General features: G+C 37.8%; 1 pseudogene; it reads right to left on the bottom strand.

Annotated features, from left to right (window-relative positions):
* Positions 1 to 21,544, bottom strand: part of LOC107683472 (methylglutaconyl-CoA hydratase, mitochondrial-like) — a 25,697-nt pseudogene extending 4,153 nt beyond the window's left edge.
* Positions 21,545 to 22,131: the final 587 nt, after the last annotated feature.

Here is a 22,131-nt window from a genome sequence, read left to right as displayed (position 1 = left end):
TTTTTAAAAAAAAAAAAAAAGGTTGGACACAAACAAGCTATTTTGCTTCTTAGTGAGGATTTTTTTTTTAACCCAGGCTCATTGGAAATTACATTTGTGAAAAATGATTTTACGTTGCTTCTTGCACGTTCCACTACTCCTTCAAAGTGAAATGTCAGGTGAGTGGTGTTAAAAGCATGTTCTGTTTTATCCAAGACAGAATACTGTGAATCTGGCAAACTTTTATCATGTTGGTTGCTATATATATCATGACAGTACAGAAACAAAATGTCCGGTAATTGGCGATAAAAGATTAATATTCTATCACATTTGAAAATAATGCAGCACCTACACTAAACCTGACCCTAAACCTAAACGATAGTGTTAACAAAAGCAAATGTGAGATAAAAACGCATTTGCTAAGGCAACCATGCTGTTTTAGATTGCTTCTACAACTCTTTGAGCTCTTTATCTTGTTCGTGTTTCACGGGACTCATAACAATGTACTTCAAATTACAAGTACAATGCTTTACCAGGTGCGCTACCGAGCAAGCTTACTTTTTTAGATAAGCCATACATACGGAGCTGGTTATGTGATGGAAACAGCAAAATGCATTAGTTTACAAAAAAGCAAGTGTTTTGAGGCCATAACATGGTATTGTGCAAGGAACCAAAAGAAAATAAGTCTTTATTAATTAATAATCTGTCCCTGTATTCATGTAATCATAATTTATGTGAAAAGGAGTAAAAGCTGTTGAGGTTTTAATGCCACTATGTTCATTTTACCTGGAAACTGCAGTGTTTCTGCAATTGTATATATTAGGGCTGGGCGAATTATCACGATAATAATAATAAATAATAAAATAATTTTTTCTACATTAAAATATGCATGAGTAGACTTAAGTAAAATCCTTTTTCCTTTACAAATTGTCTTAATAGAGAAATAAATTTCTCAAAGTAAAGAATGCAAAAGAAGTGCTGCACGGGGTATAGGTGCATTGTCTCTTTGTGCTCTTTGGGTGCAAGGGATCATTCAACTCGTAACATTAATAATAGTCCAAGGCACTCGAATCTTATTCAAAAAGTTTTAAAAAGCGTGGTGTGCTCTGATTGGCCAGCTATCCAGTGCGTTTTGATTGGCCGAATACCTCAAGCGTGTGACGGAAATGTTAACCCCTACCATACTGTGATGTCGTGTCCCGGCGCGACGAGACAAAAACATTAAAACCCATAATAAACGAGGCATTTGTTGCATCCAGTGGGGACATAATTACGGATTATAATGACTTATACTGTCTTTTTACGCATTGCATCGTGCCGCGTAAACATAAAACCATGTCTGCATTTGTGATCGAAGAAATGACAAACAAGCACTACTCTACACTGCTCAAAACTCGCGTTTTAATCATCAGTGGCAAATACTTTAAATATGAAAACGTACTTACAGTCTTTGAGTCAGAAGCGCCGGCATTGTAGTCTACCCTCCCAGGATCAGGAAAGAGTCCTCCATAAAATGTGCTGCACACATCTGAATATTTGGGTTGAAGTGTTCTGGAACAGTGTTGTAAATACAACTTAACCACTGATTTCTTGTCGTGTCCTCTTTTGGAAGACCAAACAAAGTAGTTTCGCTTTCGCAACGAAACACAGCGTCTTCACGACATGGCGGCGGCGGCAGCGGCAGCGGCAGCAACAATAAAGTTACGCCTTCTTTCTTTGCGTGAACATTTAGGTGGTGTTATGCAAATCTTCCCAGATAGTGACTTAGACATGTGGGGGCATGTTAGAACGAGACATTTTAGGTAGGCGTGGACGACTTAACTTTTATAAAGAGTATCTCTTTGGATTTGAGACTTTAGTCTTTGCAACTTTACGGATCTTATCTATTCACGAACAGCTTGTAACACTTCAAAGAGAAAGGAAAACTTGAAATCGCATCATATGACCCCCCTTTAATGGGTAAAATGTAAATATTCTGACTGTTCTGAGACATTCTATTCTGAGACAGATTCTACTTTTATAAAAATTATAAAAGTCATCTACAGCAGTGGTTCCCAACCACGTTCCTGGAGCCCCACAACACTGCAACACGGGGGGGCGGGGGGGGGTTTCCTGATCTATAGTATCACACAATTAAATCATGGTAACCAAAGGTAAAACCACACATAGCACCTCACTACCTATTTCAATTCTATGTTATTTGAATGAAAAATGAGACCGATCTCCTAACACTGCACTGCCTTATGAACCCATCTGATAATTGGTCCGTGTGATGCAGCTTTTATCGCATTAACATTATATCGAACATGTGTTATCGTTCTATTGAGGGAAAAATATATTGTGACAATTATCATTTTATCGCCCAGCCCTTGTATGTATAGACATGTTATGCAAAAATGTAGGTAGAGCCACTTTTTTTCCAATGCGCCTATGTTGGCATTTTCCCCTTTTAATTACTTCAACAGAAAAGCTGAGGAGGTCTCTGCTCTATGAGGTCACTTCCTGAGGGACCCGCGGTGTTGACAGACTCGCCTCTGGGGTCAAGGTAATGTCATGAAGCAGACTCTCTCTTTGGTTTCTCCGATGACACACTTTTGCTGCTAAGCTTATACATGATGAGAGACGTACAGTAGGTAGTACAGCACAGCAGTTTATCTTATGTATCATAGTATGTCTGTTCTGATATGCTTGCTTACGGAAAGCACAATATGAAAATAAACAAGTCTTTTCAAATAGAGGTGATAATGTTTCCCTTATTTTTTGTGACGCCAATGGCAGTTCGTTCAAACTCTACAATAACATTCAAGTCACTTGGTGGCAGATGTCAACACAGACAGGTTGTGTGAAATGGCCTCGGCACAAGAAAATAACTTTATTTTTATACTTAGAGAAGTCTGTAAAATGTGCAATCTTACCTCTATTCCCTGGTTGATTGCTAACTTGGCCATTCTAATTGCTATTGGCCCCTGAAAGAGAACAATCATCAAAGCTTCATCAGAACAATGTACACTAAGAAGATGTTAGCTGAATGATCTAGCACAGCTGTTTATACCTGAGGGATGATTTCACGGGCCAGATCCAGAGCTCGCAGATACGCCGCATCTCCATTCTTATTCTGCTCCACAGCGTGATTCACCAGGCCGAGACTCTTGGCTTCGTCACCGCTCAGCACCCGCGCCGCAAATATCAGCTCTTTAGCTATGGACACTCCTACAGTTCGTGGCAGACGCTGCGTTCCCCCTACAGCCAGAATAGGACAAGTAAGATTCAAAGAGCCAGTTATTCTATGAGACATGTTATTTAAATCTGTGACCGAGAATCACACTCGTGCATAATACCGTTGAAAAGTTTGGGGTTTGTAAGATTCTGAAATGTTTTTTTGAATGGAGTCTCTTCTGCTCACCAAGGCTGCATTTATTTGATTCAAATACCGTAAAAACCGTAATATTGTGAAATATTATTACAATTTAAAAGAGCTGTTTTCAGTTTTAATATATTTGAAAATGTAATTAATTCCTTAAACTGAATTTTCAGCATCATTACTCCAGTCTTCAGTGTCACATGATCTTCAGAAATCATTCTAATATTCTGATTTGCTGCTCAAGAAACATTTCTGATTATTATCAATGTTGAAAACAGTTGTGCTGCCCAGTATTTTTATGGAAACCATGATAAAATATGTCAGGATTGTTTGATAAATAGAAAGCATTTATTTGAAATATATGCTGTACACTTAGCAACAACCACTGATGTCACATGGATTATTTTACAGATCTCCTTGCTACGTTTCTGGACTACAATATTTCAGTTGCGTTGCTGACAGTCAGAGAGCTCTCAGATTCCATCAAAAATATCTTAATTTGTGTTCCGAAGATGAACGAAGGTCTTACGGGTTTGAAACGACATGAGGGTGAGTAATTAATGACATAATTTTCATTTTTGGGTGAACTAACCCTTTAATATTTGCTTTATAAACAGCCAATATGTTAGTAATAGGCATGCTAGTTAAGAGTGAGAATTGGTCCTTAAAATAAAGCGTCACCCACAATTGCAACAAAAGACTGCATCTCAACGGTGTCCCAGTCCACCTCTCATATACCTAGAAACTTTCACGCGATCAATGCTTGCTGCACACATTTCAAAGGTGTTGGTCATTTATCGAAAGTGTCACGTTGGAAGACAAACTCTCATGACCTGTTTCAGCATGATATCGACTCACAGAGGAGGCTGAGCGTTAGAAACACCTGTCTTAGAAAATTACACAAAACAAAGCTAATTGTTTTACACCGAGTCTTGAGACTTGGTTCTTACAAATTACTGGTTGCACCCATGTTCCTAGGAGATTTCGTTTATTTCAATTTACACAAAGCTTAACCTTAGCAAGGAAAATGGTCCTAACCATTTTGTATTCAGTTCAAAACAGCAGAATAAACAGAAATCAGCAGCAGGCAAATGAAGGCAAACAGAGAGTGTGTGTGTCCATGTTTGAGAATCTGAACCTGTGTATCCTTATGACAGGCTGTAATGTTTTTAAACAATAGCAGCAACAATCTTATCTATTCAAAAGTAGGAAATGAACTTTATTGATACCTTGGTAGTATGTTGAAAGCATTTACTGGTTTAGCTAGAGGCTCTTGGCATAACAAGTAATAAGAAAAAAGATATGTACTAAAGTTCAAGTTAAAGGCAAACTTGCATTTTTCAAATTTTATCAATATTTTGATGTTCTTCTATCGGAGTTTAAAGAAGAGTTGAAGATTCTGTCATTATTTACTGTAAACATTCTAATATTAAAACCTGTATGCTGTCATTTATTCCCATAGAAATTAGATGCTTTAATATTTCCATACAACTACATTACAGTACAAAATGAGTTCTAGGACACAAACAAATAAACATCAACGTAAGATTAAATTTAAAAGCAGATCAAGTGATATCTGGCAAGCGATTAGGACATTTTATGTACATTAGATTTCAGGTCTTGTGATAAATTTCAGTCTGCTCTTCAGAAAAATAACGATAATCACGTCTGTATTCCAATTAAAAAATGCCACTGGTTCAAAACTGGTTTCCTTGTGTGGCATGACTGAATGCAGTTACGTAACTCAGAGAGTAAGAGATACAGTAAGAGGTATACAGTGTGCAAGAGATACAGTATGTTGCCGAAAATGGAGAAAATTCCTGTGGATGGGAAGACTGTCAGTGAATGATTCAAATTTCAGTCTGTTCCTCACATTATCGTCTGACTTCAGAAGACATGGAGAGTGCAAGTCAAATGGACTAACTTTAGGGTTCTTGTGCGTTTTTTTTTTAGTTACCTTGGACATGAAGTGTTGTTGTATGGAAAATAGATTTCAAAGAAAACACCACAACATAAAGGCTTGGATGGTGACTAAATTTACATTTTTGGGAATTTCTTCAATGAGTCGGTTGTAACCAGAGGTGCACATAAGTGGTGCACAGGCCGATCAAAAAAATAATAATTCCGCTGGGTACAGTAAATAAGTTCAGATTGCTCATTTGCGTTCCAACATGGCTGACAGCTGTTAATGCACAATCACCATTTTAAATCGACTAACTGTAATACTGTGTAAGATGTCCATTCGAACTGAAAGCATAAATCTAGCCTACACACGGCCCATTTCAGAGCAAAATGCAAAACTGTTACATTGCTTTCATTGACGTGCTTCAAGCCCCGTTCATACAACAAGCGACAATTAACGACAAAGTGACACGATCCCATTCATGTCAATGGAGAGCTGGCGATTTCCGGCGGCACGAGCGAGTGACCGGATGGGGCGTGTCCAGCGACGCTACAAAGTTTAGAATCCTTCAACTTTATGCAAATAAAGAGCAACTTTCGTGAGCGACAACCAATAGGAAAGAAGACGGTAGAGCTCATGTGACCATTCTCCTCTCAGCTCCGGCAGTTACGCTGTTTGCGTTTTTGCCGTAGATTAACATAAAGATGGAAAAGAGCAGGCTCTGTTTCTCATTCATTTTTGTTTTTATGTACGAATTCAATTTATATTATATTGCCTCCAATATGTTTGTATTTAGCGGCAAGAAAACTGAATTAACATAAAGATGGAAAAGAGCAGGCTCTGTTTCTCATTCATTTTTGTTTATGTACGGATTTATATTATATTCTATTATTATATTTAGTCTTTTGCCTCCAATATGTTTGTATTTAGCGGCAAGAAAACTGATTCGCTGTCAACAACGACGTTAGGCAGCCCACTAATGACCTCATCGCCAGCCCCTGGCGACATGCAGCGACAAAAGTCTGCTAGTGTGAACGCAGCTTCACTCGGCAGCGCTAAAACCGACAGCACAAATACTTACTTGCCCACAACCCGCCAAAATAAAAGCTTGCCGATTTTAGGTTTGAAAATGATGAAAATTCATTTTAAAAAAGTAAAAAAAGAAATCAAAGAAAATGAAAATGTAATTACTAGCACTGTATTTTTTTAATACAATAATTGTATTTTTATTTAATAGTCACTTTTAAATGTTAAAATATAATAGCACTATAAATATGTATTTATAATACTATAAATTATAAATACTTATTTTGTTTATCATTTTATTAAAAAAGAAACAAAATAAGTAAAATGCAAGAATACTATAATTACTATTATTAATTAGTTTATTTTTATAGTTATATTTAATGGGTCACGCTATGTGCAGTGTGAGCATCAAACCAAATCTCCAGGTGCTCTCATGAGAACCAGACTAAAAAACCTATGTGCATCCCTGATTATGAGTCAAATGTAGGTTGATTTCCTGAAGAATGTAAACACTGTAGGGCTTTTTGCAAATCCATTTGGTGCCACTATTGAATTCATGGCAGCTTTAACTCAAAAATGTAAAATCACATTTCGAAGCCTCCATTTATATCCATCTCCATTTATAATAGTTGAATCATGAATCTTTTCTTTGGAAATTTGCTGTTTTGGCATGTTACCGCAACTTCTGGGTTTCTTTCACACGAATTCACATAATCAGGCAATCTTTTGACTCAGTTGCACAACTCTTACTCAAGCTCTTGTGTGAAATATGTTTACACATGAAAGCGCAGGGACGTGTTGCATAAGTGCTCACTAATAAAGCAGTTCCCAGTCCTCCACGGGCAACTGCCACCTCTCTCTGGCAAAAAGACACATGAATAAATCATAGTGTTTATAAATCTAGGGCACAGCCGCACTGACTGACCGTCTTTCCAGTTTGACTATTCCTATCCGAGCACCATGGCAGGACTTACCATTGGGCTTGACTGGGCTGGCCCTGCCATCGTCAGTTTATGTTTGTTTGATTTGTTCAGTTATATGCCAGTCAGTAACTTCCAACTGCGACCTTCGAGGCCATAATCAAACAGCATAAACTGGTATTTATGATTATTTCACATAGAAGAAGGACACACGTATTGAATCACGTCTGCACCGATTCATTTGTCATCATGTCTACTTTAAACAGCTCCATTAATCCTTTAGCCCAAAAGAGCGTGCATTTAGAAAGATAATGATAAATTCTCATATGTTCACTCCTCATTTCTTTACAGAGGATGATTCGATATTATATTAATGTTCCACTGAATTATGCGAATTATCCACTGAATTCTCTGAAGAGTTTTGAGTGCTCTCTCCCGCCTGGTTTAAAAAATAAAAAGCCATTTATTGAGTTTCTGTTTTTATAACATAATTAAATTGAACATAATTTATGCAGAATCTACCTATCTATGGATTTTGTTGATAGTGATTTAATTTGATTGTTAATAGGCAACATGTCTTTTTATTCAGATTGAATTTAATTTAAGAATCTGACATAAGAGGACACAGATATGACAATACATTTTTATAATACTAATACACTAATACTAATAGTGTAATTTCAGGATTTCGATCTTTCAACAGAGAACACATCCTGCTTATTGTATTATAATGATTATTTAATATTACATCTAAACTTTGGCTAGGCTAGACATGTTGCATATTAATTGCACTATATATGAACCTCAAAGCATATTTAAATTTTTGTGTATTTTGTGTTAGTCCAAAATTATGGTCTAGTTGAGGTCATTTGTAGTGTATAGGGATAGGGCCCAGAAATAACCTCTAGCCCAGGGGCCCCTAAGTCCTGCCCTGCCGAGCGCTCTTGGACAGCAGCACAAATATTCCACCGCCCTTGTAAAGGGGACATCAGATGACCATTTTCCACAAGTTGGTATGATTCTTTAGGGTCTTCATTTAATTTCTGTAACATACTTTGGTTAAAATTCCTCAGTGGTCGTGTAAAACAACACCCTCTTTACCTTGTCAAAAACAACTCTGTTCACAGTGGAGCATTTCGGTGCATGTCTCTTTAAATGATAATGAGCTCTGCTGACCCTGCCCCTCTCTTCTGTTTTTTGTGTATTCGGTGGTGTTACCATCCAAAAAAATAAATAAATAAATAACCTAATACACTGCATGACGCCTTCAGTAGCTCTGATGTTGGGAGAAAATATAGACTCTACACCTGTTTCACACTGCAAGTTTGAGCTTCGAATCAGCTTCACTTCATCGTCACTGCCGCTGCAGACTAGCGAGAGTATTCACACTAGAAGCGTTTGTACAGCGTCACAGCAGCGGATCCAAAGCTACAAAGATAACTATAAATTTGTTTTTAGAAGTTGGTCAGTTCTAATCTTGAAAGTTTGCGAGACTGGGAGCGGCACAGCAAAAATAGACTCAGTGCCTAAACCATCACTTCAGTGCTGCTCACGCGCTGCTCCTGCTCCCGGAGTGAAATCAGCCTTAAAGTTCACTTTTACATCCAACTACAAAACACCTGCATTGCTTACGAGACATTGTTGTCGCTACAGCTGCTTGAGCGCGGAGAAAACGGTGGACAGCGCCACTGGCTGAGGGCGGAGATATGCTAATACGGGACAGTCCGTCAGCAGCCATGGGCGGGGCTTGAGCATTATGATGTCATACTGCTCAGTAAATCAAAACAGTTTGATAGTTGAGACTGTTTAGGTATTTTGGGGGATTAAAAACAGGAGTGAATGGATTTTTATCATTGTAGGGTGGTTGTGTTCACACACTGCTAAGACATATTTACATGCAAACACCATGTAAAAGTGAATTTTGTATCCGATGTCCCCTGTTAGAGTTTTACACTGTACATACAAACAACCACGATCTATACAATCAAGAGCAATAATAAGACCGATTTTATTGCAATCTTCCCGTTTCATTAGCAATCAACATGAACTAACAATTCACAGAAATCACAACAATAAGCAGGTTTGAAAAAGCATGAGGGTGATTAAATTGTAATTTTTGGGAATTTCTTTAATGTGCAGAGTCAGGTCGTAGGTTGATTTCCTGAAACTCTGTAGAGCTTTTAAAAAGCAGTGGCTTTTTTTTTTTTTGCAATTCCATTTGTTGCCACTATTGAAATTATTGCAGATTTAACTCAGAAAAAAAAAAATCTCATATAAGCCTATCTGCATTTATAGTCTTTGAATCATGAAATCACTCTTTTCTCTGAAAATGTGCTGTTTTGGCATGTTACTGCAACAAGGACAGGTTCCTTTCCCTTGAATTTTAATCAAACCATCTTCTGACTCAACTGCACAAATCCTACTTACTGTAATAAACAATACAATATGCAAATGCAACCATGAGCAATGATAGATCTATTTTTATTGCAATCCTCTCTTTCATTAGCCACCAAGTGTTTTTTAAACAATCAAATTTATATCTGTGGCTGCCAAACACCTTTTCAATGGTTTGTTACATTTTATGATTATCCTTGATGTTAGAGGAATACAGTAGTAGATCAAATGTTGCTCCCCATATTAGCTCCCCATAACCTCAAATGACTTGAGCAGCGTTCAGTAACAAACAACACATTATACGGCAGAGATTTCACAAGAAATTCAAGGAAATCCTTGCATCACATCAGTCCTGACTAGTGAGAAAGTGGCCTTTGCTTTTATACAGTGCATTTACAACACCATCACCAAAAAAAAAAAAAAAAGATTACCAGAAACAGAGTCAACACACTAAAGAAAGACGGAGGGCAAAGAGTGTGACGGAGGTTAGCTCAGGGTTGTTTTGAAATCAGCAGCAGAGGCCGGTGAGAGTTACACATTGCATTCCAAGGAACCGGAGCGGCCGTCAAGAAAAAGCGTCACAGTCAAACATCTGCTGGAGTTCTTGGAAGGGCTACGCAATCCCTGCAGCCTTTAAATCTAATCTTGTCCAATTTGACAGGACTTAGAGACTGAAAATGCATGGACAAGGCAGAAGTGATCGTTCTTCCACACAGCAAAATCCTGAGTGTTAAATGAACACTGCTCAGAGCATATATGGTCCCACTCGACAAGAGTGTTAAAGTAACACTGAAGCAGTGATGAAATTAACAAGATAATTAATGGATTTATTAAGTGATGATTGAGCATTAGTGATGAACACCTGCTGTTAACAAACAGAATCACTGAAGAAAAGAGAAACACGAGAACTACAACTGACTTCAGCCACAGCCTGAGATGAAATCAACTGAAATAAAAGACATTAAATCTCTCGAGATCTCAGCAGAGGAGGATTAAACATCTCCACAAACAGCAGCAGCAGCTTCACACATTACTAACCTGGGGTGCGTTTCCCAAAACCATCGTTAGCTAACTATGGTCACAAGTTCCATTGAACTCTATTGGTAACGACGGAACTTGCGACCACAGTTGCTTTTGGGAAATGCATCCCAGACTAGGGTTTGAACGACTTCTGATTTTTTAAAGTCGACTTTTTTGTGATGAAAGTCGAGTCGAAGTCGACTAGTCGCTGATGATGTCATTAATGAACAAATAAGTCTGGAGCTGTGACAAACACCTTCTGCACAGCTATGGCATATGATACAGCGCTGCCCACATGGCTGTTGCTCCTATAACAGCTCATTTTACTTTTATGTGATGAAAGTCGAGTCGAAGTCGACTAGTCGCTGATGACGTCATTAATGAACAAATAAGTCTGGAGCTGTGACAAACACCTTGTGCACAGCTATGGCATATGATACAGCGCTGCCCACATGGCTGTTGCTCCTATAACAGCTCATTTTTAACAGTTCTTTTGTTTTTGGGTCGTTATAATTCTCACAGATTTCTGCTCATTCTAAATCAGATACAGATAAAGTAGCACAGTAAAGATTACATTCATATGAATGCATTAGTGAGAGCGATTGCGTGTGTGAATTAATTCTACCTGGCAGCGTCTCTCTACTAGTAGTGAAGCTGTGGGATTTAGTTATTAAGAAATATATGCTTGAACTTTTCAGTTTCTAAGCTATTTAATTAAGAAATCACAGAACAGTGTTAAAGGGTTAGTTCACCCAAAAATGAAAATTAGCTTGTGTTTTACTCACCCTCGAGGCATCCTAGGTGTATGTGACTTTCTTCTTTCAGACAGATCCAGTCGGAGTTATATTAAAAATTGTCTTGGCTATTCCAAGCTCTATCATTGCAGTCAGCGGGTGTTGCAGTTGAACAGTCCACAAGTCGTCAAATAAAGCTCACGCATTCATAATAAAACGTGCCACGGCTCCAGGGAATGAATAAAGGCCCCCTGTAGCAAATCCATGAGTTTTTGTAAGAAAAATATACATATTTCAAACGTAATAAACACTTTTCTCTCACTTCCGCTGACTGTCATACACTGAAGTATTTCCGGCGGATGACGTAAGACACGCGGCGTTGTGTGATTAGTGACAAATGCGGAGAGAGAACAAAACAAAATGCCGGTCACGAATTAGAAGTACAAACCGAAGATTTGCAAAGAAAAATGTCGGAGGATTTCGATATAAACCAAGAGGAGACTGGTTTTCCTTTGCTAAAGTAAGGAAACTTTGCTTCCTTCGCTCCTATTAAACAAACTCGCGAGACTAGCATATCTCAGAGGCGCACGCGCGCGCTCATGGATTTGCTACAGGGGGCCTTTATTCATCCCCCGGAGCCGTCTGCGGCACGTTTTATTATGAATGCGTGAGCTTTATTTGATGACTTGTGGACCGTTCAACTGCAACACCCGCAGACTGCAATGATAAAGCTTGGAATAGCCTGAAGGTACTCAAAATGTTTTGGGGCAGCACCACCTTGTGGTAAATATATATTGCGCCACCTATTGGTCAGAAGTGGCAAATCATGAAATAATATTACTAGTGATTGTATTTATGGTTTTTCAGCCTTTTGGGGGTAAAATCCTCTTAAAATGTCGATAATTGCTCAAAGGTCTTAAAATGCTTGAACCCCGGTAATTGCTACATTTCTTATATAAACTGCTACATTTAGTTCAATGTCACAATTTACAAAAGAAAAAGCAACTGAACGGTTTACATAGTAGTTCATTCTGCTTGTGTTTAATGAATGAGGCCCAATATTTGCAAGCAAACCAGCAAATAATTACCTATATTTATTCTAAAAAAATGTGGTTACACAGTATATACATTTTGATTGACAGACGTGCACACATTCTTATTTAACTACTTTAATTGTGCAATGCCACACAAACACTTCAAAAGGTAAAGATATGATTCAAGTACGTCTTTCAACACCATGAGAAAATAAAACGTGAACAAGCACATACAACACATCTACTGTAACACTCCACCCCATTTATCTGGTATCACTGCATTACGCACTATGTGTCAGTGTCAGTGGTGTGTCAGTGATGTCATACATCGATCTCACAAACAAAAACACACATCTCACATGTCTCTCCTGTTACAGAAGGCCTATATACTACCACCCTGGACTGAGCTTCTGTTCCTCCTCATTACACACGTAACACAATCATTCCCAGCACAGGACAGGAAGTATGAAGAACTATGAAAATAAACCAGTGAAGTGATCTTCCCACATTGTGGCTGCCTTGTAACAATCTGAAAAATAATACTGTCAGTTGATGTATTAGTTAGTTGATGTATTAACTAACGTTAAGTAATGGGACGTTATTGTAAAGTGTTACCCAAAATTTGGGGAAAAAAGTAGGTAAATCAACATTCAAGACAATTGTTTTCTTTTCAAGACAAATTACAGCTACACTGAGAGGAGTCCTGTTTTATCCTCCATGTGATTTCATATTTGTTGTGATAATGTGTAGAATGTGATAAACAGAGACGGCTCAATCTGAACCTGTGCAACAGTCCTTAAAGAATCTGGGCCAGGCTAACCAAAGCATATTAAGGTACTGAGAAGTGGGTCAGTGGTAGAGATCGACCGATGTATCGGTTTTGCCGATTAATCGGCACCGATAGTTGATTGCTGGAACTATCGGCAAAAATCCATGCAGATAGTTCTTCTGGGTTGCGTCCGTTGCTGGAGTGGCTGAGAAGCTCCGCTGTCATTATACCAGAGATTGTCTTACTATTGGGAGATGAGAGGGTCTGTATTACTTACTATTGGAGGTAAATCGTTGAATTGGAAATCGTTCTGCGATTATGAAAGCTGTTTGCGTAGCTTGTCAGTGAACAATGGCTCTCTGTAGTAAATGCTGCTCCATATGAAAGCACGTGAAAATACCACATTTAATAAAATGTTTTTACTCCAAACTCACTTCATAATGTCAGTCGAGTGTTTGAAATAAATCCTTCTGTGAGATGATGTGGCTTCTTACACAGAATAAGTCACGCAACATATTTCATAGTATTCTAAGCAGTGATAAAGTCTATGTCGATTAGCATTGCATTAATATATACTTTATTATAGTAAAAATTATAATAAGATGAACTCAGATAAACCATATATTGTCGTAATCGTGTGTTTATTAGTCACGTTGAATCAATGAAAGCAGTTAAATATTCTGTTTATTCAGCAGCTGCTATAGGGATTTTCTGGGTTTCTTCTGAGAGGCGTATTTGGCGTTTCAGTGTGAGAGCACCCTCTGGCCTTTGGATGGAGGTTTATTGCTGATCACAGAACCCTGCTTCACTGAAAGATACGGATGACAATCACAGCTTCTGCCTAATCGCGATTTATCGCCTTTGTGATTTATTTCCATTAATCGTGCAGCCCTAGTGCAGGGGTCACCAAACTCGGTCCAGGAGGGATTGGCCCAAAAAAGGCCCAAAACCCTGGTCACCCTTGCCCTTCCCCACTGGCATATTTTTGCCAAAGGCATGTGGCCATGTGATTCGTCAGTCCAGGGTGTGAATATCCCTTGCTATTCTGACCCCACCACATGCCGAGTCATTGGAAAAGAGCTTCACGTGGTGAAGTGGCTGGCATGATTAAGTCAGCCACAGGCTACGCTCCCATATACTCTTAATCCCATAATCCCATACTCTATACTTTTAATTCAATACCACCAACTGGAAATGCTGATTTCTCAAACACTGCTCAAACAACTCAAGACTTCATGTGGAAGACATGCAATATTCCTTTGCAGTCTTGTAATTTTCCAAATGCTACCAATCAAGCACTCTTTGGTAATCAGGGAGTCAATTAAATAATTATCTTTGGAGAAGCAAGCATTACACATTATCAACAGAGCACTAAAAGGAGCATGCTCTGACTTATTAAAGCAAAGGGAAACCACTGCAGGTCTGAAAGTGTAGAAATGGATATCCGCAAAGATGTTCACATCTTCAGATAACAGGTCAATGAACAAATTGGTTTAAGGGCACAAAACAGCACAACCAAAAAATGTCTGACGTCTTCGCCACTGTTTTTCCAGGGTCTCTCAGCCTGCTGAATAAAGCTCTGACTGGTTGGATGGGTGCCAAAGCTCTGGTGACCTATTTTCATCCTGAAGACAGAAACACTCTGGCTGCAAATCAAGCCTTGAGTGATAACCTCACCGACTGTCTGGACTGACATTATATACTGAAACACAGATACTTTCCAACTCAATCACATGTACTTAGATCTAATGGAACTGAAAAACATGCCACTGGCTTTTGGTTTCACCCAACAAACCATAGCCATAACAAATCTGTCTGCTGCAGAACAGTCCTGTATCTTACGAGCTACAGTGGCCCCAGAAGTATTTGGACACTTGAACATTTTTAAATGCCACCTGGTTTGATTTTGTTATCTAATGCAGTGACTGCAAACAATTGCCAACACGCTCTCAAAAATAACTTTTCTTTAACATTTTGACTTTCATCTAGCTGATATCAAGATGATTTTAGTGAACAGATGAAGTCAGTTCCCTGTAAGTTCAAACAGGTGTAACCAGGGGTGTGGTTCATCACATTAACTATGGATGCGTTTCATTAAGACCATGAAGCATCCACATAATTTGCCTCGATTTTTTTGTATATAAATAAAATAAATTGGTGGACAAATGGAAAATGTTTAAGGAAATGCTAAACTCATCCTAACTGTTTTCCTTTAATCACTCATTTATTTCTGAATGTAGGCCTAGTTCTGCATTTATTTTTCCCCTGCACAACATGCTAATGAGAGGGTGTAACTTCAATAGCATTTGAGGGAAATTACTTACAGTAACACAACCAACTGTGAAGTGTTCATGTAGTTCTCAGTTATAATGCAAACTTTTTAGATTTTTGATATTTATTAAAATAAACTGTCAAATCATATATAAATATGTTGTTTATTTCACTACCGAATTTAAACAAGAATACGTGTATTTATACACACATTTATTTATTTATTTATTTAAACACATTTATTTATTTATTTGTGTATTTATTTATTTTTAATTTCTGCAGGTTTGGTCCTCCATACTGCTGCTGTTCTGAGTTTATATACAAAGCCATTTTTGAAACAAAATAGCAACTCCAGGAAATGATGCACAGAAGTTTGGAAGAAAACGTGCCTTTGAATATTAATTTTATTGTGTTCTGTTTTCCTTTTCCTGGCAGTTGGAAATATTTGGCTCCGTTTGTTATTGTTGTGCTTCAAAACCTAGTGAGCTGCCTTATAGGTCTGTAACAATACACACATTTCTAGATATGATACACAAGTTTCAGGATATGATTAAATAGAAAAGGGTGCCAAAAGTGTCCAATTAAACTTTACTGAAACACTTGAAACAAACTAAATGTATCTTAAAGGGATAGTTCACCCAAAAATGAAAATTACCCCATGATTTACTCACCCTCAAGCCATCCTATATGGCTTTCTTCTTTCAGACGAATAGAGTAAATCATGGGGTAATTTTCATTTTTGGGTGAACTATCCCTTTAGCCTGAAACCATACTTTCCAGCGCAGGCAAACCGCTGGATGGATAACCCCATTTCGTCAAAATCCAAAGATGAGGGATTTGCATTCAAATATCGGACGACCCTCTACGTTGTCAAGCGACGAATAGGGGGTACCCTCAACGTCGGTTTATGGACGTGAGGGGAAATTACCAAACGGCAGTATGTGACGAATAGGGGTGAGACCGTGTTGCACTGTACATGGCATTTTAATATGCCTCTTGGTTCAATCCAGTGCCAAAAGAATCTAGAAGACAACTGATCACTCAATTCTTCACTTTCAGAGGAATTCAGAAGCAATTACAAAAACATACATATACAGAGAGAGGCACTTACCAGCGCTTGGGATGATGGCTAATTTAGTCTCAACTTGTCCCATTTTAGCAGAGCTGGCTGTAAAATAGGTCAAGATGTGGAGAATCAGTTAGACTATTTGTTTTCAAATAGATAAATCTCTTAGTCTGGTGAACTCTCTCAAAACACCCTGAAAAATATGAATTCCGTCAGAAATGACACATTTTTAATTAAGCAAATAGCGATAAAAAATCTGGTTCATTACGCATACAATATCTAATAACTAAGAAAAATACTAACAGTGTTCTAATTAAAAGACATTTTATTTTATTGATAATTAATGCTTTAGTGATAATTAGTTACTTACTTGTAACACTGAACAACAACAGAGCACACTGATAAACAAGTAGTTTAATTTGCTCTAGATAAAAAAAAGCATCTTCCATGTGCATAAATGTAAAAATTTTATTTCACAAACAAATAAGAATGATTTTTTGAATTAAATTAAATATGAACTCTTATGTTTAGTTCTGAAGCCATTAACAGCATAATTTCAGGGGCATCAGAAAAGAACACTAAATAATATTCCACATAAATTTTTATATAAAACAAACAAAAAAACTGCTTAAAGTTATTCTTAAGGCATTCTAAACTTTCTATTTTTAATTTTTTTGTACAGCATCACAACTTTGAGTCACTGTGTAATTACACTAAACATAAGACCTAAAATATTCACATTTGAAAAAAAAAAAAAAAGTTGCCACGTGTGAACACATATGGTGTGGAAATGCATTCGAAGAAGTGCAGGAGACCTGTTATAGCATAATGCACAGATTTCCTAAATCTAAATCTGGGTGTGAGAGGAGAACGCATGAAAGAAGCCATCTGCTAACTGACAGCATAACGAAGAAATGTTAATTCATTTAAGAGATGCTCAAATACAAAAGAAACTCTACTGAGTGAACCAAGATTAATTTATAAAACCATTAAATCACTTTGGGTTGTTGATCCCACACTAGACCTGATATCCAGTGTAGATTAGCCCAGGACTAAGCTTGAGGATCTCTAATATGGATTCACACTGGAAGCGTGTGGCTTTAATTATAATCATTCATATTGAACTGTGTGAATCAGCTACAGAGTGTGTTCATATAAAGTCATGAGATGAACCATATGATCTACCTGCCACTCTGATGTCACAGGCAAGAGCCATTTCAAGACCTCCTCCAAGAGCCGCCCCATCAATGGCTGCAATCGTTGGCATGGAAAGAGCACCTAAAAACATTTCCTCAAAATGCCTAAGACTGGATTAACCATTACATTAATATACCCACACTTTTCTAATTTGTAGTCAGCTGTTTGTTTGTTTTATAATAGCTGAGCTGATCTCTAGAGAGCAGGGTTACCATTGGCTAAAATAATGGAGATATAAGAAGAAGCTAAAATACATTACCGGTTTATTAATTTTCATCTCTGCTACTGGTATTTACATTTTACAATTACACAATGGCGTTAAGCAAAATGTGACTGTGTATGAAATTCTCTCATGGTGTTAACTTATAAATATCAGCTATTTGGTTAAAAAATTAATTTGTGGAATACCTATTAAGATTTCTCTACCAGCACATTTTCAAGTTTTATATAAAGGTTTTCAGCAGTTTAACTTACCATGTTCTGTAATTAGTGTTCTTGCTTTAGTAACAAATGGTCCTACTTCACTCTGCTGCATCTGTGCTCTTTCTTTTAAGTCTGCGCCTGTTCAGACAAACATGTGTTGATGCAAAGTTGTGTTCTTGTGAAAGACATTGTAAATCAGCACATTTTTAGTGCAAAAATCCGTACGCTGAAAATAATGAAAATGTATCCACATAGGCATTGGTTGGCACATTGGTTTGCCTTGTCAGATTTCAAGGCAAGTTTACTTGAATTCTGAACTGACTACAATGCATTAAGGAGTAGTTTGTATGGTTCTCATTTATTAACAAAGCATGTCACAAACAACTGATCAGTGATAATGAGATGATCTGGTCACTCACTGAAAAAATTGACAAAAATCTCAATTTATTTACTAATACCCCAAGCTGCCGTCACGTTTCATCAGATCGCAAAATAACTTTTACATTTGATTCTACATTTGTGTTCTCTTTTTTGTGTGTTCAAATGTCTTTTTGCTATGCCAACTGGAGTCGATGTTCACCAAACTTTGTGCGCTGCAGATGAAACTTCACATGTACTAGTATTTTTGCTGTCCAACATTCAGTTCAGTGTCACTACATCTTAAATCATGAATGATTCACAATTCACTATATTTCTTTCGGCAAAAAAGTAACAACTTTATCCACCAGTGAGTGTACCCAATTTCTCTTGACTTAACCAAAACTGTGTGCAACCAATAATATCATACCAGCAATATAGGTGGACATTAGTGTAACCCACACAATCCAATCAAATCCTGTAAAGTTGTAAACAACTTGCTTCATACACCGCAGTGGCTAAATACCTGCGAAGAATATTCCAGGCACCATACTGCATAAAATTACAGTGCACACTTCGTTGTCCTTCTTCAATGACTCTACAGCTTCTGACATCTAGCAAAAACAAAACAAATCATAAAAAGGGGGATATTACGTAGGTCCTACTAGGGCTGCACGATAAATCGAAATGGAATCGAGATCGCGAATCGACAGAAGCTGCGATTGTCATGCGTACCTTTCAGTGAAGCACGGTTCTGTGATCAGCAGTAAATCTCCATCCGAAGGCCAGAGGGTGCTCTCACGCTGAAACTCCAAATACGCCTCGCAGAAGAAACCCAGAAAATGCCTATCGCTGCAGCTGAATAAACAGAAGATTCAACTGCTTTCATTGATTCATCGTGACTAATAAACACACGACTACGGCAATATACGGTTTATCGGAGTTCTTCTTATTATCATTTTCATTAAAATAAAGTATGTTTATAATGCATAGCCTTTATCACTGCTTAAATACTATGAAATATGTTGCGTGTCTTATTCGGTGTAAGAAGCCACATCATCTCACAGAAGGATTTATTTCAAACACTCGACTGACGTTATGAAGTGAGTTTGGAGTAAAAATATGTTATTAAATGTGGTATTTTCACATGCTTTCAGATGGAGCAGCATTTACTACACAGAGCCGTAGTTCACTGAGAAGCTATGCAAACAGCTGTCATTATCGCGAACGATTTCTTCGATTTCAGAATCGCGCAATAAAATCGTCTGCGATTTTTTTGCGTAACTTGTCAGTGAACTACGGCTATGTGTGGTAAATGCTGCTCCATCTGAAAGCACGTGGTGATGATTTCCTGCTGATTACAGAACCGGCTTTACTAACAAATTGCGCATGACTATCGCATTCGATTAATCGTGCAGCCCTAGGTCCTAGTTCTCATTTGTTATCCAATAAAATTCTAACATTTGTGCCTCAGAGATGATGGAAGGAGACCCAGGGCCAGAATTCAGGTCCACTGCTGTAAGGAATATACTATTTATACACCATAGTACACGCTAAAAATAAATTCAGGGGACCTGTTACCACAACTTAAACAAAGGAATGGTTTCAAGTTAAAAATTAATTTACTGATTTAATTAAACTTCTAGCTACAAACATTATGTTGTCAACAGAACTCATTGCATCATTACACTGTGCATAATTTAAACTGAAACCTCTGCATTAATTGATTATATATATAAAATGATAAGATGTACTACTTAAATATGAAATTGGACAGTGGATGTCACAGCATGCTTTGTATAGGACTGCAGAATAAATGTTGAAATGTGTTTAGCAAAGGGAAAGACCTGTTTAGTGTTTAATGCTTGACATTTAAAAGCATTTCTGTTATGCTGAAGTTTTTGTGGTTACCATTGTGCTGGCGAGCAGTGTTTCTGGTTTAGGTTGTGGGTGGCTACATGAAAGTAGTTACATTTAACATGTGCTATGCTATCTGAACGGAAACAGATTGGTTAATAAATTAATTAAAACATGCGTTTATGTTACAAATTTAGCTTCTTCAGAAGTTGTTTCATGGTTGAACTATTTCATTAGTAGTCATAACTCAAAAATATTGATGCAAACTTACATTTTTTTGCTTCAAAACATTTGTTTTTAGAGCATACAACCAATTCTTAAATACATCTAAAAATACCATGGTACTCTTGTTAATTAAAAAAGATGTCACAATACTTAAAAAAAAAAAAGTATAAGGTAGTCATGTAGTAGGCAATAGAGTTTAACTATTACATACTGACAAGTAACATTGTAAAAAATACTCACCATCGTAACAAGATTTTTGCTGATGGCATATTTAGATTGAGGGCGATTAATCCCCAAAACAACAATCCCTAGACACACAAGAACAGTTACACTACAAATTGCAAGAAAAAAAATCAGTTACATGAAAACTATAACAGACTGTGGAAGTGACAAGAAACTCTCTCTATAAAAATGTATTATATTGCATTGCACTAATGTAGAATGCCTGAGCCTCAACCTAAGCATTTCAATGTGCAAATTGTCACTGACATTGTACACATGATAAATAAACTTGAAACTTGAAAAGTTAGGAACATTTAATAATAAGCATGTTATGTCAGGGTCTGGTTAATGAGCAGATTTGGAATCCTAAACTCTGGTATATGAAAGGCAAATGACTGACACTTTTTTGGATGACGGCACTAAACTGTTACTATGGATGACTTTTGGATGACAGGGCACTAAACTTGTTACTAAACAATAATGGGGCGTTATGAGAAAAGCATATGCAACACGTGCAAGAGTCCGATGCACAAACTCTGTGATCAAGCGCTGTGTCTGCTTCTACATGAGTCATCACCGTCCAGGTATCTAACGATAAGATCATCTCCAGACTTAACGTCGGAGCTGGACAGTCGCACACCTCCGCGGCACGCCTGACGCACAATGCGCTCTCTTGGGTGGAAACGCACGCAGAACATTGTCCGATCTGCGCACGCCACTGGTAACGTTCGCTTGAAGTCGGAAAGGTTGAATCAGCAGCACTCTGCATCTCACTAAAGCCGCCATGCTTCAGCTTTCCTCGACTTTCAACTCTGAACTGCACGTGACGCGTTCTTCAGGTCACGTGACAGCGCTGTCTCCCGCGGCGGGAAGAGAAGAACTTCAGCATACAGATCCTTAGGTAAAATATATGGCCTATACACAATTTAATATGCTACATTTATAAAGACCTGTGCGCCATTTGTCGTTGACATTTAGCTTTATTTATTTAGCAGGCGCTTTTATCCAAAGCGACTTACAAATGAGGAACATCTAGCATTTTGGCTCATGATTCCTCAATAAAGAATGAGAATGTGACGTAACGCCTCGTTGAGTTCTGGGAAACTGCTTTGTTTTTCCGCCATATTTGCAGGATAGCGCTGCCTTTCCGCTATTGAGTTTAGGGCAGTATTTGATTGTTTGTCGTGATTGTGAAAAATGTCACCAGTGTATGTCCTTCATACTGCACCGATAATTGCAATAGTAACTCAAATCATCGTTCTGAGAGAAAACTGGACAATGCAATATGGTTTTTTTTGCCTTTTCTATGTGTAAAAACAACAAGGGAAGGAGGTCGCGGAGAAGACGCCGAATAGTAAATCTGTTAATGTCAC

This window comes from Sinocyclocheilus anshuiensis, unplaced genomic scaffold (genome assembly GCF_001515605.1).
Source record: "Sinocyclocheilus anshuiensis isolate Anshui unplaced genomic scaffold, SAMN03320099.WGS_v1.1 scaffold2151, whole genome shotgun sequence".
In the NCBI taxonomy this organism is placed as follows: domain Eukaryota; kingdom Metazoa; phylum Chordata; class Actinopteri; order Cypriniformes; family Cyprinidae; genus Sinocyclocheilus; species Sinocyclocheilus anshuiensis.
The sequence above is the reverse complement of the archived record's forward strand: the minus strand, read 5'-3'. Positions and strand labels throughout refer to the sequence as shown.